This window comes from Rhinichthys klamathensis, unplaced genomic scaffold, assembly GCF_029890125.1.
Source record: "Rhinichthys klamathensis goyatoka isolate OS25496 unplaced genomic scaffold, OSU_Roscu_1.1 h1tg000229l_1, whole genome shotgun sequence".
NCBI lineage: Eukaryota > Metazoa > Chordata > Actinopteri > Cypriniformes > Leuciscidae > Rhinichthys > Rhinichthys klamathensis.
In genome coordinates this window covers 357,983-379,522 of record NW_026606753.1, presented here as the reverse complement: position 1 = coordinate 379,522, position 21,540 = coordinate 357,983, and positions in this window count along the sequence as shown.

The window sequence follows — 21,540 nt, the reverse complement described above, 5'->3', positions numbered from 1 at the left end:
AATTCCCTCCAAAAGTTAGAGACAAACTGGGGTCCCCTGTCCGAAACAATATCAGAAGGAAGCCCGTGAATTCTAAAGACGTGGTCCACAACCGCCTGCGCAGTCTCTTTAGCCGACGGAAGCTTGGGGAGTGGAACAAAGTGAACCGCTTTAGAAAACCGATCAACGACAGTGAGTATCACCGTATTGCCGCTGGAGGGGGGAAGCCCCGTGACGAAGTCCAGGGCAATATGGGACCAAGGCCGGGAGGGAATAGAGAGAGGGCGAAGCAGACCGTCGGGAGGCGAATTACTGGACTTCTGCTGGGCACAGACAGAACATGACGCAACAAACCGGCGTACCTCACGTTCCATGACAGGCCACCAGAATCGCTGGCGGACAGCTGCCAAAGTACGACCCACCCCCGGATGAGCGACCAGTTTAGATGCATGACCCCAACGAAGGACAGCCGGACGAGCGGACTTGGTGACAAATAGCTTCCCCTCAGGACACCCACGAGGAACGACAGTGTGAGAAAGAGCCTTTCGCACCAGCTGTTCCACCCCCCAGGTGACGGATCCAACCACACATCCCTCAGGTAGGATGGTCTCAGTGGTGGGACGACCCTCGGAGGAAGAGAACTGGCGAGAAAGAGCGTCAGGCTTAATGTTCTTTGACCCGGGACGGTAAGAGATAGTGAAATTGAAACGCCCGAAAAAAAGAGCCCAGCGAGCCTGTCTAGAGTTAAGCCTCTTGGCGGAGCGGATATACTCAAGATTACGGTGATCAGTCCAGACAATAAATGGACAGGAGGATCCCTCCAACCAATGGCGCCACTCCTCCAGGGCCAGTCGAATGGCAAGAAGCTCCCGGTTACCCACGTCATAATTACGTTCGGCAGATGAGAGTCGATGCGAGTAAAATGCGCATGGGTGAACCTTTTGATCAAGAGCAGAGCGCTGCGAGAGAACCGCTCCCACCCCGACGTCAGACGCGTCCACCTCGACTATGAACTGGTTCTTAGGATCAGGCGAAATCAGAATGGGAGCGGATGTGAACAAACTTTTAAGATGCACAAATGCACATTGAGCCGCCTCGGACCAGACAAAACGACACTTCGCGGACGTGAGCGCAGTCAAAGGGGCGGCAACCTGACTGAAATTTCTAATAAAACGGCGATAAAAGTTTGCAAACCCCAAAAAACGCTGAAGCGCCGAGCGAGACTCAGGAACAGGCCAGTCAGTGACTGCCTGAACCTTGGAGGGGTCCATGCTTATGCCCTCCGCAGACACGACCGAACCAAGGAAAGTAACTGACTGGACATGAAACGCGCATTTCTCTGCCTTAACATAGAGGCGATTCTCTAATAGCCGCTGTAATACGCGGCGCACATGTTGGGTGTGTACCTGGAGAGATGGGGAGAAAATGAGGATATCATCCAGGTACACAAAGACGAAAATGTTGAGCATGTCTCTTAATACATCGTTTACGAGCGCTTGAAAAACGGCTGGGGCGTTTACCAGCCCGAACGGTAAAACCCGATATTCAAAGTGCCCCAACGGAGTATTAAACGCCGTCTTCCACTCATCCCCCTCCTTGATGCGCACTAAGTGGTACGCGTTACGAAGATCTAACTTCGTGAAAACCTTTGCCCCCTGCAAGATCTCGAAGGCTGATGACATCAATGGTAAAGGATACCGGTTCTTAATGGTGATGTCATTCAGTCCACGATAATCGATGCAGGGGCGCAAAGAGCCGTCTTTCTTTTTCACGAAGAAAAATCCCGCACCGGCGGGGGAGGAGGAAGGAACGATAGTTCCGGCCATGAGTGAAGTATCAAGGTACTTCTCGAGCGCCTCACGTTCAGGAGCGGATAGAGAATACAAACGCCCACGGGGAGGAGTGGTGCCAGGGAGAAGGTCGATACTACAATCATAAGGACGATGGGGAGGGAGAGAAGCGGCCCGGGATCGACTGAACACCGCTCGCAGATCGTGATATTCCTCCGGAACCCCAGATACATCAATAGACTCCTCCTGAAAAACAGACAAAGAAGAAACAGAGGGAACAGCAGAGACAAGACAATTGGTATGACAAGACAAGCTCCAAGAAACAATAGAACTATCAGACCAGTTAACATGTGGATTGTGCTTAGTTAACCATGGATGTCCTAGGACAATGGGGGCCATAGGAGACTGAAAAACAAAAAAACAAATATTTTCTTGGTGGTTGCCAGACGTGGTGAGACTCACCAGGGCAGTAGCCAGGTGAATATTGGAAAGAACGCGGCCATCCAGGGCGAGGGCTGTGGGTGTCTCTTTTAATTCATGAAGGGGCAAACTATGTTCAATAGCCCACCTCTCATCGACAAAATTCCCCTCAGCCCCGGAGTCAATAAGAGCGGAGCAGACAACAGAACTGGTGCCCCAGCGGAGGACGGCTGAAATCATGGAGCGGGAACTGAAGGATGGGGATAGTGGAGTAGCGCTCGCCAATATTCCCCTAACTACTGGCGAGCTCTCTCTTTTACCGAACATGTGGCAGCAAAGTGACCCGTGCCACCGCAGTAAAGGCACAGCCTCTCTCGAATACGGCGTTGGCGTTCAGCAGAAGAGAGGTGAATTCTCCCTAGCTGCATTGGCTCAGATTCAGGATGAGGTTCAGGTGACGCAGTTTGAGTGCATGGGGCTCCCCGGAATCCCGTGACGTCAGAGCGAGCACGTCGGCGTAAGTCGAAACGGTTGTCTAAACGAATGGCTAATTCAACCAACTCATCCAGACTAGAGGGAAATTCTCGAGCAAAAATATCGTCCTTAAGCTCATCATTCAAGCCCTCCAGAAAACGTGCCGTGAGTGCTGCTTCATTCCATTCGCAAGTAGCAGATAAAGTCTTAAATTCAATGGCATAATCAGCTGCGGAGCGCCTTCCTTGACGAAGCGCAGCCAACTGACGAGAAGCCTCGCGACCGAAGACAGAACGGTCGAAAACTTTCAACATCTCCTCCTTAAATGAATCAAACTGGTCGCAGCAATCAGCTCCAGCCTCCCAGACAGCCGTTCCCCATTCCCGGGCTCGACTAGTGAGAAGGGAAACCACATACGCAACCTTGGAACGATCGGAGGCATACGTGACAGGCTGAAGAGAAAATATGACTTCACACTGGGTAAGAAATGCACGGCACTCAGTAGGCTCACCAGAGTAGCAGGGAGGATTGTTGATACGAGGCTCGGCGGTGTGTCGCGACCCAGGAGAAGACTGGTCTTGGCGCAGGTGATGAAGCTGACCAGTCAGATCCGACACCTGGGCAGCGAGTGAATCCACAGCGTGTCTGGCGGCAGCTAATTCATCGGAATGTCTGCCCAGCAGTGCACCCTGCAGTTCAACAGCCGAGCGGATGGTTAAATCGTTCGCTGGGTCCGTCATGGTCGGTTTATTCTGTAACAGTTCGAAATAGACCCAAAAGCGAAAGCTGGTTAATGATTTATTGAAAAGGAAAATGATAAATGCAACACAGGCTGTCTGCCGATCACAGGTAGTCTTGAACGCAGAACAGGAAAATTATCTCCAGAGAGAAACCAGGCCGGATGATCGTCACAGGTTCGCGGTCAGGTAGTGCTCGCAGGAATAGGCAAGCGCAGACTCCACCAGGCAGTAACCGCAGCACAGAGAATCAGACTTGACACAGGATAGCCGGAGCAGTAACTCATCTGACATATGCGTACACACAGGACAAGAAACTGTAGCAATGATATACAGAAGTCAGTGACGGACATGAACGAACAAACAATAAACCAACAAGAGGGGAAAAGAACATGAGGTCTAAATAGCCAGAAAATCAGGGCAAAAGGGAAACAGGTGTGAGGAGAGCAGGAGAGTGAACGCTGATTAAGAATGGGTTCAGCTGTGCGAGAGCACAAGTGAAAGAGAGAGAGAAACAAGCAGAGGAATAAGACTAGACTCCTGACATAATATTGAACAACTGCATTGGTTAGAAGAATGGATAAAATTATAAGACTTCTCTGGTTAGATTTTGTTAAATATGGCATTAAATAGAGCTTACTAAATTGAATTAGAAGTGAACAAAATATGGTTAGGAAAACCGAGGTGAAATATGGAGATGGGCGTAGAATAATGGAAAAGGCTTAATGATAGGAGTTAGGATTGTTATTCTAATAATTTTGTTATTCATGGGGGAATACGATTACAGTGACAGGTGAAACATGCTGTCTGTTCAATTGGTGGAAATGACAGTCTATCCCAAGGATGAACAAAATTATGCGACGATACAGGTAGCGGGAGCTACAGTGAGATATGTGTTAAATGTATGTTCTGTTTGTTTTTCTTCTATTTGTTTATTTTCTGAGAAAGATTAAGGGCAAAAGATTTAAAGAAGGTTACAAGCAGCGGTCATCCGTGTTACGAGATGGCGTACAAAGATAGGGTTTGAAACTGAGTGATTTTTATTATACTTTATCTGTTTGTTTCCTTACTATGTTATAACTACCTTTTTCCTTACTGGCGTGACTGATGGTCTGTTTACAGGAGCGCAGGAACAGTGATTTCTCGCTTAGCCCGGCGTCGTAAAAATGTTTACTTGCTAGCTAAAATATTACGGGGCCTTTCCCCCACAAAAACAGCCTTATGCTTCTTCATTCTAAACTTTTCTTCACAGGTTCAAGGAGAGTGATCATTTATGGAAAAATCAGAGATGAAAAGTATAAGTGTGATGATATGACTTAAAATTTGTCTTATTGTTTATTATTGTGATTATGGGTAATCAGAATGATAAAAAGTGAGGAGTTGTAGTGGCAATTTTAATGATATTCATTGATCTTTAGTTAAATATAGATGATTCAAAGAATGTCACATGTCACATGATTCAAAGAATTTGCGGCCTTTCTATCAGATTTAGTATTGGCTGCAGATAAAGTACTAATTGTTGGTGATTTTAATATACATGTAGATAATGAAAAAGATGCTTTGGGATTGGCATTTAAAGACATTGTAAACTCAATTGGAGTTAGACAACACGTGTCAGGACCTACTCATTGTCGTAATCATACTCTAGATCTAATATTATCACATGGAATAGATGTTGATGCTGTTGAAATTCTGCAGCAGAGCGATGACATCTCAGATCATTATCTAGTCTCATGTAAATTACATTTAGCCAAGGCTGCAAAGCCGACTCCGTGTTATAAATACGTTAGACCTATAACTTCTGCCACTAAAGATTGCTTTATCAATAATCTTCCTAATCAGTTTCATCATCTCAGCATCCCAGATAGCTTAGAAGAACTCGATATTGCAACAGAAACGTTTAACTCTCTCTTTTCCAGCACTTTAGACGCAGTTGCTCCGTTGCGCTTAAAGAAGATTAAAGAAAATAGTCCAACGCCGTGGTACAGCGAGCACACTCAGGCCCTAAAGAGAGCAGCCAGAAAAATTTCGTGGAAAGAGATCTCAATTGCTTACAGAGAGGCTTTAAAAGCTGCTAGATCTGCTTATTTTTCAAACCTATTAGAAGAAAATAAACATAATCCTAGGTATTTATTTGAAACAGTGGCTAAACTAACGAAAAAGAAAGCTTCAAGCTCAGAAGTGTCAAAGCAACACGGCAGTGATGACTTTATGAACTTCTTCACTTATAAGATTGATAATATCAGGGACAAAATTATAACTATGCAACCGTCTACCACAGTATCGCATCAGGAAGTGCATTGTAGTCTCCCTGAGGAAAAATTTGATTTATTTGTTGCTATAGGTGTCATAATGTCTGGATGAAGGACAGGAAGCAATCGCAAGTTTAACAGTTTAATGGATGGTAAATGAGAATACAGTACAAGCAGGTGGAACACAGTGACGCAGGGACTTCGATGGCCAGGATCCGTGAAGAAGTGCTGTGCAGAGGTGACGGTGAGAAGACAGGAGAACCAGATGCAGACGACGAGGAACAGGAACATAAGGCAGGAACAGAACACCGGAACACCAACACGCAGGACATCAAACAACGATCTGACAGGGATGATAGAACAGCGGTAAGTATTTAAGGAGTCGTGAGATTGATTACAGCTGGTGATGAATGACGATCAGCTGGAGCGGATCAGGTGATGTCATACATTCACGCCCACTACACACGTGCACTCATACAACAACATAAACACAAGACTAGAAGGAACAGAGAATATGTCTACCGTGACAGTACCCCTCCTCCTAAGAACGCCTCCTGGCGTTCCCAGACTCCGTTACCTGTCGATTGTAATCATCGATAAGGGAGTGATCCAGGATGTCTCTAGCAGGCACCCAACTTCTCTCCTCCGGACCGTAACCTTCCCAGTCCACCAAGTACTGAAATCCGCGTCCTCTCCGCCTAGAGTCCAGAATACGATTAACCGAATATGTGGTCTCCCCATCTACGAGCCGCGGTGGGGGAGGAACCGGGACGGGCGGATTAATATGAGAATGAAATACGGGTTTAATTTTGGATACATGAAAGGCGGAATGGACCCTCCTGTACGCTGGAGGTAACTTGAGGCGGACTGCCACCGGACTAATGATCTTGGTGACAGGAAACGGGCCAATAAATTTGGGTGCAAGCTTATTAGAGACGGTGCGCAGTGGAATGTTCTTAGTTGAAAGCCACACTTTTTGACCAACGACGTATACGGGAGGCTTTGACCCGTGGCGATCGGCCTTGGCCTTGGTGCGCGCCCCCACCTGGAGTAGAGTCTCACGGGCTCTAATCCAGGTGCGGTGACACCTCTGAACAAAGGCGTGAGCGGAGGGGACCGCAACCTCGGATTCCAGACTGGGAAAAATTGGTGGCTGGTAACCTACGCTACACTCGAACGGAGATAGGCCCGTGGCTGACACTGGCAACGTGTTGTGGGCGTACTCCACCATAGACAACTGTTGGCTCCATGAGGAAGGATTCTTGGAGACCAAACATCGCAACACTCTCTCCAAATCCTGGTTGGCCCTCTCGGTTTGACCATTGCTCTGGGGATGAAACCCAGAGGATAGACTAACCGTCGCCCCCAATAATCTACAAAACTCTTGCCAAAATTTGGACACAAACTGGGGTCCCCTGTCGGAAACCACGTCAATCGGGAGGCCATGTAACCGAAAGACGTGGTCAACGACCGTCACCGCTGTCTCCTTAGCTGAGGGTAATTTGGGTAAGGGAACAAAATGGGCTGCCTTCGAGAACCGGTCCACCACAGTCAAAACGACTGTGTTCCCCTGAGAGGGGGGGAGGGCGGTGATAAAATCTAGAGCGATATGGGACCAGGGTCTCGAAGGAACCGACAGCGGCTGAAGTAACCCGTCTGGAGGTCGATTGGAAGTCTTACCAGTAGCACAAACCGAGCAGGCCAAAACAAAATCGTGAATGTCGCGAGCCATAAGTGGCCACCAGAATCGTTGCTTGACTAAAAAGCTAGTGCGATTAACTCCTGGATGGCAAGCTATATTGGAGCCATGACCCCACTGGATAACGTCAGACCGTAATCCCTCCGGCACAAACAAACGATTCGGTGGGCAACCGGGCGGAGGCGTTACCCCTTCTAAGGCCTTCTCGACCCTCGATTCGACCTCCCATGTGAGTGTGGAAACGAATAGAGTTTCGGGTAAAATACACTCGGGAGTAGACGGGCGTTCGGAAAAATCAAATATGCGAGACAAGGCGTCGGGTTTGATGTTCTTGGAACCCGGACGGTATGAAAGAGTAAAGTCAAAACGACCGAAAAAAAGTGCCCACCGAGCCTGCCTGGAGTTCAATCTTTTGGCGGTTCTGATGTATTCTAGGTTCTTGTGATCAGTCCAGACGATAAAAGGTACCCCCGACCCTTCTAACCAGTGGCGCCATTCCTCCAATGCTAACTTAACTGCCAACAGCTCTCTGTTACCAATGTCGTAGTTACGTTCGGCTGGTGACAAACGATGGGACAAAAACGCGCAGGGATGCATCTTGTCGTCTGCCGGAGAGCGTTGGGACAACACTGCACCTACTCCCACCTCTGACGCGTCGACCTCCACCATGAACTGACGTGAGGGATCAGGGGCGACAAGGATGGGGGCTGAAACAAAGCGGCCTTTCAGTTTGGTAAACACGGCTTCCGCCGTGTCAGACCACCTGAACGTAGTTCTGGGGGAGGTCAAGGCAGTCAGAGGAGCGACTAGTTGGCTGAAATTGCGAATAAAACGCCGGTAGAAATTGGCGAACCCCAGGAACCTCTGCAGGGCCTTGCGAGAATCCGGGGTTGGCCAATCCACCACAGCCTTGATCTTCTCAGGGTCCATCCGCATACCTTCAGACGACACGATGTGTCCCAAGAACGGAACCGACTGTGCATGAAAATCGCATTTCTCCGCCTTGACAAAAAGCCCATTCTCTAGCAACCTCTGAAGCACTCGTCGGACGTGTTGCACATGTTCCTGGAGAGAAGAAGAAAAAATCAATATGTCATCCAGGTAGACATATATGAACTGATCGATCATATCTCGCAACACGTCATTGACCAGTGCCTGGAAAACTGCTGGGGAGTTGGACAACCCAAAAGGCATGACCAAATATTCAAAGTGCCCCCTGGGGGTGTTAAAAGCAGTTTTCCACTCATCCCCCTCCCTAATGCGAACCAAATGATAAGCGTTACGCAAATCCAATTTTGTGAAGATAGACGCTCCCTGCAACCTCTCGAAGGCTGAAGACATCAGCGGCAAAGGATACGTATTCTTTACCGTGATGTTATTCAACCCCCGGTAATCAATACAAGGTCGCAGAGAACCGTCCTTCTTCCCCACAAAAAAGAACCCCGCCCCCGCTGGAGAAGAGGAAGGGCGGATGAACTTGGTTGCTAGAGAATCAGAAATGTATTTCTCCATAGCCTCTCTTTCTGGAATAGAAAGCGAATATAACTTGCCCTTAGGCGGAGACTTACCTGGCAGTAAATCTATAGCACAGTCATAGGGACGATGCGGAGGAAGAGAAGCAGCACGAGACTTACTGAACACCTCCTTCAGATCCAGATACTCTGCGGGCACGTTAGACAGATCCCCTGTTTCCTCCTGAAAAACAGAAACAGGCACAGACGAACAAGCAGACACGAGACAAGACTTATGACATTCCTTGCTCCACTCCAGCACTGATCCATGAAGCCAGTCCACCCGGGGATTGTGTTGGAGGAGCCAGGGATGTCCGAGGACGACGGGTGCAAGAGGTGAATCCATGATGTAGAATGAAACTGTCTCAGAGTGATTGCCAGAAGTGATAAGGGTAATGTCTTGAGTGGAGAGGGAAATGGTGGGGAGTTCTTGTCCATTGAGTGCGTGAACTGCGATCCTATGAGTGAGAGGTCTGAGGGGAATCTGAAATTTCTGTGCAAAAGTGTGGTCCATAAAATTACCTTCAGCCCCAGAGTCCAGAAGTGCTTGGCAGTCGTGCTGATGGACTGACCATCTTAGTCTTACCGGGAGGAGCGTGGAGGTAGATGTAATCGCTGATGAGGTCTTCCTGGCGGAGATCCCACCCGATAGTAGCCTCAAGTTTACTATCGGGCTTGGCCTTTTACCGGGCAATTATAAGCAAAATGTCCCGCTCCTCCACAATACAGGCAAAGGCCCTGGGACCTCCGCCTCTCCCTCTCCTCCCGGGAAAGCCGAGCTCGACCCACCTGCATGGGCTCGGGATCGTAGACGGGGCTGACCACGTCCCTGCCGCTGGGTCGTGTCCCGTCATTTCCTCCGAAGGTGCGGGTGGACGGAACCCGACGCTCGACTCTTGACAGTCGGGCGTCCACCCGCAGAGCAAGATCAATGAGACCATTCAGTGTGGTCGGCAGATCCAGGGCGTAAATCTCTTTCTGGACGTGGTCAGCCAACCCATGCAGGAACATATCCCACTGCGCCTCCTCGTTCCAGCCGCACTCCGCCGCCAAGGTCCGAAACTCGATCGAGAAGTCGGAGACAGACTTCTCTCCCTGACGAAGGTCCGCCAATGTTCTGGCTGCCTCCCTCCCAGAGACAGCCCGATCGAATACCTTCCTCATCTCGGCGGCGAGGGTCTGGAACGAGGCGCAGCATGGATTCTGATTTTCCCACACCGCCGTTCCCCAAAGCGCCGCCTTCCCGGTTAGCAACGTCAGCATGAACGCCACTTTAGCCTGTTCCGTGTTGAAAGTATGTGGTTGAAGAGCGAAGTGCATGGAGCAGCGTGTCAGAAACGCTCTGCAGAAGGCTGGTTCTCCAGCGTATGACTCAGGTACCGGTAGGCGGGGCTCGGTCTGCGATGGTCTCTCTGGAGGTGGTGGGGGAACGGCCGGCGTGGGCGGCGCAGCGGGATTCTGTAGGCGTTGGATCTGCTGGGTGAGCTCGGACACCTGCGTCACTAATGCTTGTACTGCCCGGCCCGTGTCGCCGATATCCCGCTGCTGAGAATCCATCCTCCGAATGCTATGTTGGATAAACTCTTCCAAAGATCCCGAAGATGAACTCGCTGCTTCCATTTGCAGGTCAGATCGTTCTGTCATAATGTCTGGATGAAGGACAGGAAGCAATCGCAAGTTTAACAGTTTAATGGATGGTAAATGAGAATACAGTACAAGCAGGTGGAACACAGTGACGCAGGGACTTCGATGGCCAGGATCCGTGAAGAAGTGCTGTGCAGAGGTGACGGTGAGAAGACAGGAGAACCAGATGCAGACGACGAGGAACAGGAACATAAGGCAGGAACAGAACACCGGAACACCAACACGCAGGACATCAAACAACGATCTGACAGGGATGATAGAACAGCGGTAAGTATTTAAGGAGTCGTGAGATTGATTACAGCTGGTGATGAATGACGATCAGCTGGAGCGGATCAGGTGATGTCATACATTCACGCCCACTACACACGTGCACTCATACAACAACATAAACACAAGACTAGAAGGAACAGAGAATATGTCTACCGTGACAATAGGAGAGGAAGAATTCTGCAAACTTGTTAATTCATCTAAATCGACAACTTGTATGTTAGATCCTATACCGACTAAGCTACTGAAAGAGATGTTTCCAGAGGTCATATATCCTCTTCTTAATATCATTAATTCATCTTTGTCTCTAGGATACGTACCAAAAACCTTTAAACTGGCTATGATAAAACCGCTTGTTAAAAAACCACAACTTGATCCTACAGAATTAGTCAATTACAGGCCGATCTCGAATCTGCCTTTTCTGTCAAAGATATTAGAAAAAGCAGTATCTTCACAACTATGTTCCTTTCTAGAAAGAAATGATATCTGCGAGGATTTTCAGTCAGGATTTAGACCGTACCATAGCACTGAGACCGCTCTCATTAGAGTCACAAATGATTTGCTCTTATCATCCGATCGTGGTTGTATCTCTCTATTAGTGTTACTCGATCTTAGTGCTGCATTTGATACTATTGACCACAACATTCTTTTAAATAGACTAGAGAACTATGTTGGCATTAGTGGAATTGCATTAGCATGGTTTAAATCATACTTAACTGACCGTTATCAGTTTGTAGCAGTAAATGAAGAGATGTCTTATCGATCACAAGTTCAGTATGGCGTACCACAAGGCTCAGTACTAGGACCACTGCTGTTCACTCTGTACATGCTACCATTAGGAGATATCATTAGGAAACATGGAGTTAGCTTTCACTGTTATGCCGATGATACTCAGCTGTATATTTCTTCAAAACCCAACGAAACTTACCAATTCACAAATTTAACGGAATGCATAGCTGATATAAAAAATTGGATGACTAGTAATTTCCTACTACTAAATTCTGAAAAGACAGAGATTCTAATTATTGGACAAAAAACTTCCACACGTAATAACCCAGAATACTGTCTAACACTTAATGGCTGCTCTGTCAAGTCTTCGTCGTCGGTTAGGAACCTGGGTGTGCTATTTGATACCAACCTTTCTTTTGAAAGCCACGTGTCTAGTATCTGTAAAACTGCATTTTTCCACCTTAAAAATATATCTAAATTACGCCATATGCTCTCATTGGGAAATGCGGAACAATTAGTCCATGCGTTCATGACCTCAAGGCTAGATTATTGTAATGCTCTACTGGGTGGTTGCCCTGCACGCTTAATAAACAAACTACAGCTAGTTCAAAACGCCGCAGCTCGAGTTCTTACCAGAACCAGGAAATATGACCATATTAGCCCGGTTCTGTCAACACTGCATTGGCTCCCTATTAAACATCGTATAAATTTTAAAATATTGTTGATTACCTACAAAGCACTAAATGGTTTAGCTCCGCAGTACTTGAGCGAGCTCTTAACGCATTATAGTCCTTCACGTCTATTGCGATCTCAAAATTCCGGCCAGTTGATAATACCTAGAATATCTAAATCGACTGCTGGCGGTAGATCCTTTTCCTATTTAGCACCAAAACTTTGGAACAGTCTTCCTACCATTGTCCGGGAAGCAGACACACTCTGTCAGTTCAAAGCTAGACTAAAAACACATCTCTTTGACCTAGCATACACATAATACATTATAGACTTCTATAAATTCAATGTTAGGCTGCATAGATTAGGTCAGCCGGAACTGGGAACACTTCCCTTAAATCTTGATGTACTCGCTACATCATAAGAAGAATGGCATCTACGCTAATATTAGTGTCTTTGTTTATCCCGAGGTTTTCCTGCAGCCTGCCGGATCCAGGCCGTGTCCAGATCTGACGAAGGAGATTCGCCTGGACCCGATGACAATGCAGTGCTGAAGTATCCACTATCCTCTCCCTATGGAGGATCCCTTTCCCACTCTACAGATAAAGCACTGTGAATTCCGGCTCGCGTACCCCGAAGTGATAAAATAAAACAAAATTCTGTATCAAAATTTATAGGCAAGAAAAGTAGTTTGTTTAGGCTGGGTTGTATGAATTACAAACCTGCGCACATATTTTAAAAAGCACATAACTATAGAATTCTGAATGAGCATGTGAACGCCGTCAGCGTTAATCACAGGTTCGCGTTTAAAGTCTGATCATTTCGACGGAGGTGAATCAATCAAAGTTAACTTTAGCTGGAAGTAACATTATTCAAGAACCGCTATAACGCCAAAACAATCTGTTACCTTAAATTATATGTTTATCTCTGTAAAGCTGCTTTGAAACAATTCATTGTTAAAAGCGCTATATAAATGAAGATGACTTGACTTGACTTGACATGTGTGTCTCTCACTTGTAGTGAGAGAAGATTCTGTTTATGTACCTGGGGAGGCAGAAGAGGGAGACACTCCAGAGAACAGACGAACAAGGACCTCTGACCTAGATGTCAGAAGGCCATTTTGGTGCAGGGGAGCTTAGTGGGCCAACTAGTGACGTCTATGGAAAACTACTGGGAGGAAGGCTCTGGGGGGAAGAAGGCCTTGAAACTAAGATAAAAGCTAGTTCAGTCTGTCTGGGGGTGTGTCACTCTTCTGCACAGGGTAACAACTGTGTATTAGACTGCTCCTATTCTTGCAAGAATAAATACTTCTATTTTATATAATTTGACTCTGAGTGTCTCTTACGCAGTGATGTTTGTTTGAGATGAATTTTTGCCACAACATCCCCATTGACACTGTGGATTTGCTGCCTCCTTTTGGTGGATGATTGAGATGATGGCTTGAACTTTGTGGAACAAATTCCATAGCAGATCTAAGAGAGGATTTGTACTTTGACCTTTTCAGATATGAATTCATTCCATCAGAATGTGCACTTGAGCTTTGCACATCAGAACCTCTGTACTTAAGCACCGTAACCTTCGCTGTGTGAGCAGCAATTTGACTTTGCAATTCAAGCACCTCGATCGTTCTTTTGTCTAATTTGTTCCTCCTTTTACCACCAACATTAGAAACACTGTAATTTGGACCAATATCATCAGTGATCACAGTCATGTCTAGCGCAGCATTGTCAACTTCATCATCATCAGCATCATTATCATCACTATCACCATCACCATCTATTCTGTCCCTCTATGTTCAATAGTATTGTATTAGTTCGCTGGTGCATTTCTTTATCTTCCCTCTAGGGGTCAGTATCTCCTTTAGTGTTTTTCTTCTTCTACGATATATCGCGTGCGCTTTTCGGCGCTCGTTGGGGATGTGTGGAGGCAATAGGAAAAAAGTTTGTTTCACGCAGTGTTAGAAAAATGTCCCGAGGTGTTGACATTCTACTCTCCTCTCAGACCCCTTATATCGTTGGGATGCTTTGACATGCCATAATCTGTAAGTAATTAGTGGCTAATGTTGTTTTTTAAATGTTCCATTACTTAAGAGGTTATTGTAACTCTTACAAGCGAATGTTGTTTGTTATTCTAGCCACGCTAATGTCGCTAGCTTCTGTTTAGTATGTGGTTGCACAATATCTTATAAGTCAATGTTGGCGCCACCTTTCTCACTCTCCGTTCGCCAGGTTGTACTTACAAATTGTAAAAAGTAAAACAAGTAGCTTTTGTTTTTTCCTGTGTAGCTTTGACGAAGGCTTGCTGAGTTCGTGTTTTACTAAATCTAACTAAAGAGGAAAGATCTGTTATACTTTTACAGAATAGTGAAGAAAGAAAATAAATTTACAACGTTCTTCTACAGTAGCAGGAAATATATGTCGGGATTACAGATATGTTGAACAGTAATTTGAACTACCGGTGAATTTGTGTACTGAAACCGCAATAACTGCAGTATATTCTGCAACCACATGGTGGCAATCTGTCACTAACTGAATAATTTAAAGAATGTAATCTTGCGATTCTTATATCTTGAATTCTTATCACTTCCAGTATTTAAATTCACAGCAATGTGTATTGGTTTGTTAAATAATGTATTTTTAATAAACTTTGTTTGTATGTTCACAGTTTTACAAATCAATCAAAAAAGAGAGGTCTTCAGTAAAGGCACTGAGAAGAAAACTGTGTCCTGTTATTCCTGGAACCACCTTCTCTTATTGTATGTTTAGCTCGCTGCATAGGCTGAGTAGCCACACACTCAACCGAGGGCAGAAGACCATCCTTGCATTGCTCCTTAGTGTGTCAAGCAACCACTCTTTAATCCTTTTAATTATTTCTGTATTGCTGGTCATTTGGGTTTCAAACCATTTATTTTATTTTAACATTTCCTCTTTTGGTAGCAATGGTTTCAATGATTCATGCAACTCTGTTGTTTCCACACTACATTTTTAAAAAATATCATATGTGGTCTGTACCTCGGACACATTTTTTTTTAAAGCATCAGTTGCTCAACTTCCTTTCTTAGTTTATAGAGTTTCTTTATCCTAAGGTTCCTTTCCTTTTGATGTGATAATATTTTTTCTTCCAAAGCTTTAACCGTGAGTTTAACTGGTCTTTTACCAAGTTCATTCTCTGTTTCACTTTGATTTGACAGGTGCATTCAAATCCACGTTACTCATTTGGATAATGATTTAGACAAGCTGCCGAAGGCTTTATTTTAGAATTGAAGCAGGATTTACCTATATCCTGATTGTGAGAAGTCCAATCTCTTCCACACAGCTTATATAGCCTAATTCCAAAACAATCTTACCATTATTTTCCGGTGTTGCTTTAGCCCACTTTCATTTATCAGCGTCCAATTTCACCTGTCTGCGTTCACTGATTGGAATCAGCTGGAGCGCTGTGCTTCTGCTTTCTCAACATTCCGCCCGATCCGTCCCTTGAAGCGTAGTTTTTCAACTTAATGTAGTGGCGATCGTACCACAAATAAACTACTTGAGGGAATTTGAAGTCGTCTCCAACGCGTAATGGTGAAAAAAATCAGGTCTCCCATGGCTTTCGATCAACACTTTATTTATGCAAAATAAAGTTACTTACAAAACACTGCTGCTTGCATTACTGATGCTAATTTGAGTGTAATTAATTGTAAAGTTAAATCATAACAGAACAAGAGAGAGTCATTTCACAAATTCCTCAGGAAAGGACATACCAAACATGTTTTGTTTATTCGGTTTTGCTCTATGCTAGTCTGAAGACTGCTTGAGTTAATCTAAGATTTTTTTTTAACTCGTGTCCAAATCCCCCTTGTCCCTTTATTCTATCTCTTCTTTTGTATCATCCCATCTTTCTTCTAAAATGAATCAAGAAAATGACTGGTTGGAATATCTAGTCCACTTTTTCCATAATCTTAAAGTGCCCCTGTTATGGTTTTTCAAATATTCCCTTTCATGCAGTGTGTAATACTGTATAGCTGTTTGTGAATGTAAACATACTGCAAACTTGTAAAGTCCATAATAGTTTTTCATAATGCTGTATGTTGTCCGCCCACGAACCCACAAACGTCATTTTACTGATGGATGCTTCTCAAATCTCAGAGTTCAAAGTGGGTTTCGTAAAATGCTTGCTCTTGAAAGATGGGTCAGTACCCAGTTTATTTGGACCAGCTTGCTCCTGAGAATCACAACCTGTAAGTATGAATAATTATTGATGTGTAGGCCTATTTTTTCTACCAGGTGTTCAAAATATGTAGTTTTGTGGTTTATATTGTGTAAGTTTCTGGCTAACTGTCTAACTCGCGTTAATACTGTCTTACTGAAATACTTCTGCTAAGCAGCAGTGGGCCACTATTACCTTAAACTGCGTCTATCAATGTAGATTGTCTGTCGTTCTTACTACTTGAGTAAAGATAAAGGATTGAGCAAGATGTCTTTACAGCAGGGTTACTCAAACTTGGTCCTGGAGGGCCACTGTCCTGCAGAGTTTAGCTCAGGACAGTGGAAGCTAAATGAAGCTAAATGCCCATCACCATAACTGAATTTCAGCTCCGGAGGCTTCCTAAAGCTAAACACTGTAAAGCAGGGTTCCTCAAACTCGGTCCTGGAGAGCCCAGGACCGAGTTTGAGGAACCCTGCTTTACAGTGTGTTTAATCGCTGAGCTTTAGGAAGCCTCTGGAGCTGAAATTCAGTTATGGTGATGGGCATTTAGCTTCAGACACGTGCTGTACGCGGTAGACCAATCACAACAGACTGGGCCGTCTGGCCAATCAAAGCAGAGTAGGCTCTCGGAAAGGAAGGATTTAGAGAGACTGAGGGTATGTTTACACGTCAACGTGATGCCTTAAAACGGAAAAGTTTTTCCCTTCAGTTTTACACGTACAGACGACACCATTGTCAAAACATCAAAATTGTCCAAACCATTGTCAAAATCCCCATTCACACAGATCCGCGAAAACGACAAAATGTAGTCTGCTGCCAAGCCATTAGATGGTGAAGAAACCCTAAAGATTAAACACGTAATATGCATGTGCATGACATGTCATTTTCAGAAATTCCAGTTTTTGTTTACACAGAGACCGTTTTCAGTTTGCGTTTTCAGGCTCCCAAAACGCTGTTGTCGTAATTGAATGGCCAAAACACATTAAAAGTTTCCCATTTTTAGTTGAAAACGGTATTGTGTAAACAGCCCCTGATTCATCCGTCGAGTCATTTGAGAATCATTGAAAAATGTTGTGATGTGTAATGTCATGAGGGTGCAGATAAACGAACCCAAAAGCAGACTGAATGCTCTACACACAATTTATTAAAGACAAAACAGAGAAAACAAAACCCACGAGGGGGCAAAACAAGACTAGAGGCAACAAGCAAGACAAAGACTAGATAATAAATAAAGACTAGATACTGACTGAAGACTAGAACAAAAGAAACAAACAGCTACACAAACTTACAATACTTTTCACGAGATTCAGACAAAGTACTCACAAAGAGTTACACATATTAGTTGACAATGTACCGACACAGGACAGCAAACACAAGGGGATTAAATAGGGAGACACTAATGACAAGAACAGGTGAAACTGACTAGACAATAATGACAAGACGAGGGTAACAAGGGGGCGGAGTAACATAACGAGACAACACAAGCACATGGTCCAAAAAACAGGCCATGCGCTTGTACACAAAACATGGTTCTGCCATGATCCTGCCACAAGACTAAGAAAATCAAGAACATGATGGCAGAATCATGACAATGTATAGGCTATTATGAGAAAATGATTTTTTTTTTTTACATTTGATGCATGTAAACCTGTTATATGAGACCTCCAAAACAAAATTAGGAGCCTTCAAAATGGCATAATAGGGGCAGTTTATTGTAAACCACACTAGGGCAACTTTAAAGAGACATTTTAATTGCTGCAGATGTGGTTACCAAGGAGATAAGGCATAAGGCACTGGAGATCAAAAGAACCAGTCCAGAGGGAGAATCTGTTTTTATCTGTGAAGATATCAGACAAACCATTGGGCTCTATATGAATGTCACAGAGAGTGAGTGGATGTAGAGATCGAAAGAAAGAATTAATTCATAAAAGAATGCATGTAAGGTAATGGCATATCTCTTCCATTGCTCCCCTCCAGTTTGCTCTGTATTTGATTTTGAATTATTGCATGTTATAACACTCATCCTTCCTTGCACAGTGTAAATGTCCATTTCTTTTTGTTCACCTGTACCCTTCTCCTGGAAGGGCTAATGGTTTGTTGCTGATCCACATTTTAAATAGTGGAAAAGCATTTAAATGTATATATATTTTTTTTTATTATTAAAGACAGTCACGTTTACTTAATTAAACAGAGGAATATGCACATGCATGCACACACTGTCTGACACACAATGAAAAAGCTCATATCAGATCCATGTCATCCATAAAATGTACAATACAATATAAATTATAAAGGGATACAACCTCCCCTTCTCTGCCCTGTTCAAGGTCAAGTCAATGAACCTGTGTTTCCGATTAAATGACAACATAACATACAAAAATCTTTACATAAATTAAATGATTAAATACTAATAAACAGCATGAAGGATGTCCTTTTCTGTCAATTAATCAAATAAAATGTCAAATTATACAAGAGAAACTAAGAAAACACAGGACAAAATTTTATTTTGTATCCATTTAGTTTTTCATTTTTTATTTATTTATCTTGACTCAACAAAATTAACCAAATTTGAGTTGGTTATTCATATTTCACACAAGCACTACTCGCTCTGAGAATGTCCTTCCCCAGCCCCTTCCCTCCACTACCCACCTATCCTCACTTGAACAATTCTATAGGCTGATAATCTTCATGACCACCACCACTGACCAGCTACTGAGAAGAAGTCAAAAGAGCTGTGCAGGTATCAATCTTTCCTCTCCTCTTTTGCTGCCAAGGTCACTTTCTATTGCAACAAGATCAGCAACACTATTCACAACATTCTTCTCTCTCCTCCTCCACCTCCTCTCACCACCTCTCTCACTGCTGATGACCTTGCCACTTTTTCACTGAAAAGGTGGAGACTCAGAAACGGTCAACTATCCTCCTTTTCTCTCTTCTTATGGAGACTGATGCCTTCAAAGTTTTCTTATATCTAGACCTCATTGTGCAAAGTCATGAAGGTGCGTGGCTTTTTTCCAGCCTGGTATCTCGACCTGGGTGCAAAAACACCACATTCAGGAGAGAGATCATCTTGTTATCCCAGCAAACACATCAGTCAACCTCAACATCACTGTACAACTGGCTTCTTCAACCCTCAAGCCAGCTTATGACAGGAATCAGGAACCATCACCAGTTTAACTTCTGCTGTCTTGATGGCCGCATGTCTAAGCTTATACCATCCTCAATGACTCCTAGTTGTTCTATATCAACGATGCACTAAACTGGTCTCCAAATCCATCACGTCCATAGAAAGAACAAATTTAACATCAAAATCCTCATTATGCCGTAACTGGTTATTATTATTTTTTCGTAATGTAATTTCAGGGCTTTTTGCCTTTCTATTTAAAGGACAGTATAGAGCAGAATGAAACAAGTTGAAAGACAGGGAGGATTGAGTTCTGAGCTCATTCGTACACTTTGTACAATCTGCTTACGCCCCACTGATGGTTATAGGTTCAGGGGTGGGCCTAGGGGTGGACCTTCATGCTTGGGTTTTTTCTAAAAAAACGTACATTTCTGTTCAAATTCTTATTAAATCGCCACTATGTAAAATAGTTACGTTTTCTCATGAGATCAGGTTGGGCTGTATATTGCATATTGGACTGTATGGTTGTTGCAATCTTATTTTTGGACTATTCAACAAGTGAAGGTTACATACAAAATCCTTTATGATAATGAATGTGCCTGTCAGTGGAACAATGAAGCTGTCCTTACCTCCCCCTCACATGCACACACATAGACCTTTAGCCATGGTTGCTATGGATGAGGGGCATGGTTGCCACCACCCTAAAGAGCTCTTTGCCTCAGGGACTCATATGAGCAATTAGAGAAAAGGTTGTTGCAGAGAGTCAGCAGTGTGTTTAACAAGACTGAGATGAATCAGATGACTTTGTCTGACTTCTTCAAAGCAAGCACAGTTGTTGTCAGACGAGACTTCAAATACGAATGGATTTACACAATGCAGGGGCACATGTTTAAATGTTCTCATTAACAAAATAAGTGTGTGCAATAAATCAGTTTCTTTTTCAATTATGTACTATTTGTTTTACTGTTAAATAAAATGGCTTTCTGTAATTTAAAACAGACCTGAATACATACAAGTAGTCATTCTAACAAAGTTGTTATTCTCAAATGGCAAAGCTCAAAATTATTAGTTCTTGGAATATACTTTAATGTCTTTCCAATACAGAATAATAAAAAAATTATCACACCTCCTCCACTACATTCAAACACATTTGATTATTTGTTGTTCTCAGACAGAGTTTATTAAAATCCTTAGAGAACCGAGGAGTTTAATGGTTAATGTTACCGAGAGTAAACAAAGACAATGGAGAGAGATTTTTTATTCGTAAGTCTGAGATTTCCTTTTTTCCATTTGTTTGTCTATCATAGTTTCTTGTTGAGATTTGAAATTCTAGCTGATGGCATCAAGTGGGATTGAACACATGCAATGTGAAGGCTGTATTACAGATATCAAAGAGGTTAAAAAAATTAGTTCAAAATGACCTCAGATTGCACTAAATCAAAATGAATACACCGATCAATGCTTTAATATATAACCTGATGTATTGATCCTAAATGGAGAACAAGAATATAAAATCAGTGCATGTGCATCAGAATTAGACAGACACGTGTGTGTGTGTGTGTGTGTGTGTGTGTGTGTGTGTGTGTGTGTGTGTGTGTGTGTGTGTGTGTGTGTGTGTGTGTGTGTGTGTGTGTGTGTGTGGTCCTGATATTGAAATCATTGTCATTGTGGGGACATTTTTTGGTCAGCTTATAAATCATACTGGGTTTTTTTTTTTTTTTTTTTTTTTATATAAAAATGCAGAAAGTTTTCTGTGATGGGTGGATTAGGGGTAGGTTTAGGGTTAGGGAATAACAGTTTGTGCAGAATAAAAATCATTATGACCATGTTTTTCGTTAAAAATGCGTGTGTGTGTGCGTGCGTGTGCGCGCCTGACACAGATGCTCAGCTGGGCATTAACTCCATCTGCTCTCTCCGAGTGCCTTCCTCTTTCTGGACAGTTGGACTTGTTAGTGAATGTGTGTGTGTGAGGACAGTTGGACTTCACTCGTTAGTGAATGTGTGTGTGTGTGTGTGTGTGTCACTTTAGTGACATGGGGGAGGGGCCCACATTG